Source organism: Cebus imitator, unplaced genomic scaffold, assembly GCF_001604975.1.
Source record: "Cebus imitator isolate Cc_AM_T3 unplaced genomic scaffold, Cebus_imitator-1.0 Scaffold170, whole genome shotgun sequence".
NCBI classification, from domain to species: domain Eukaryota; kingdom Metazoa; phylum Chordata; class Mammalia; order Primates; family Cebidae; genus Cebus; species Cebus imitator.
In genome coordinates this window covers 2781294-2783036 of record NW_016107485.1, presented here as the reverse complement: position 1 = coordinate 2783036, position 1743 = coordinate 2781294, and positions in this window count along the sequence as shown.

Here is a 1743-nt window from a genome sequence, read left to right as displayed (position 1 = left end):
TTTTTTTTTTGAGACGGAATTTTGCGAGTGGCGCTATCTCGGCTCACTGCAAACTCTGCCTCCTGGGTTCATATGATTCTCCTGCCTCAGCTTCCCGAGTAGCTGGGATTACAGGTGCCCACCACCATTCCCAGCTAATTTATGTATTTTTTTTTTCATCATGGTGGCCAGGCTGGTCTTGAACTCCTGACCTCAGATGATCCGCCCATCTCAGCCTCCCGAAGCCTCCTTACAGATGTGGGCCACCGCCCCGGTCAAAGCAACAGATTTTTGTTACGTGATCGAATGATAAGAATGCCGCCGCCATACTGAAGAAGGGAATTAAATAATAACAATAATAATAAAAACAAAACCCTATACTTTTTAATTGCTATATAATAAACTAAATTTTGCTGTGTTGTGTGCTGTTTAATATAAAACCTAACCCCAGCTCTGCTTAAAATGAACTAACTCGCTGTAAAACCTACCTTATCTATTGTCCCCACATTCTCAGCAAAGTTCCCAGGCATCTCAAGACTCATGTTTTTCTTGCTGACCAGCTGCAAGGTCACAGGGCAAGATAACACACAAAGAATGTATAATGCGTTCCTCAAAATGTTATTTTTCAAATGTAATGTACATCACAAGATGTGTTACAAATTAACTGTTCTTTGTTCTGGCTTCTGTAAACCTGTTAGCTGCTACTTCATCCCTGATGTATAAAAAGTACCCCTTTTCCTTCTCGGGGCTCAGCCTTGGGTTGCTAATCTGCTGAACTGGTGGCCACCTTAATAAAATCCTCCTCTTCGGGTGGATCACGAGGTCAAGAGATCGAGACCATCCCGGTCAACATGGTGAAACCCCGTCTCTATTAAAAATACAAAAATTCAGCTGGGCATGGTGGCGCGTGCCTGTAATCCCAGCTACTCAGGAGGCTGAGGCAGGAGAATTGCCTGAACCCAGGAGGCGGAAGTTGCGGTGAGCCGAGATCTCGCCATTGCACTCCAGCCTGGGTAACAAGAGTGAAACTCCGTCTCAAAAAAAAATAAAATAAAATAAAATCCTCCTCTTTCACTCATTGGTCTCTTCGGTCTCCTGGATATTCTGTAACAATACCATAATAGCATCTCATTTCTCCTGCACTTTCTTGCATATTATTGAATTTATTTTTTAAATTTTTTAAAAAAATTAATTGAATCCTCTAACATCCTTCTGAGGTTGTTATGTGAAACGCCCACTGTATAGGAGAGAAAACTAGGCTGGATGTGTTAGCTCCTGCCTGTAATCGCAGCATTTTGGGAGGCTGAGTCAGGAGGCTCACTTGAGCCCAGGAGTTCAAGACCAGCTTGGGCAACAAAGTGAGACCCTGTCTCTACAAAAAATAAAAAAGTTAGCCCGGTGTACCTGCAGTACGAGCTAGTCAGGAGGTAGAGGTGGGAGGATCACTTGGGCCCAAGAGTTCAAGGTGCAGTGAGCTGTGATTGCACCACTGCACTCCAGCCCACGTGACAGAGCAGGACCCTGTCTCAAAAAAACAAATAAAAACAGCAACAAAGGGCCAGGCGCAGTGGCTCATGCCTGTAATCCCTGCACTTTGGGAGGCCAAGGCAGGTAGATCACCTGAGGTCAGGAGTTCGAGACCAGCCTGGCCAACACGATGAAACCCCGTCTCTACTAAAAATACAAAAAACTAGCCGGGTATGGTGGCACACGCCTGTAGTCCCAGCTACTCGGGAGGCTGAGGCAGGAGAATTGCTTGAACCC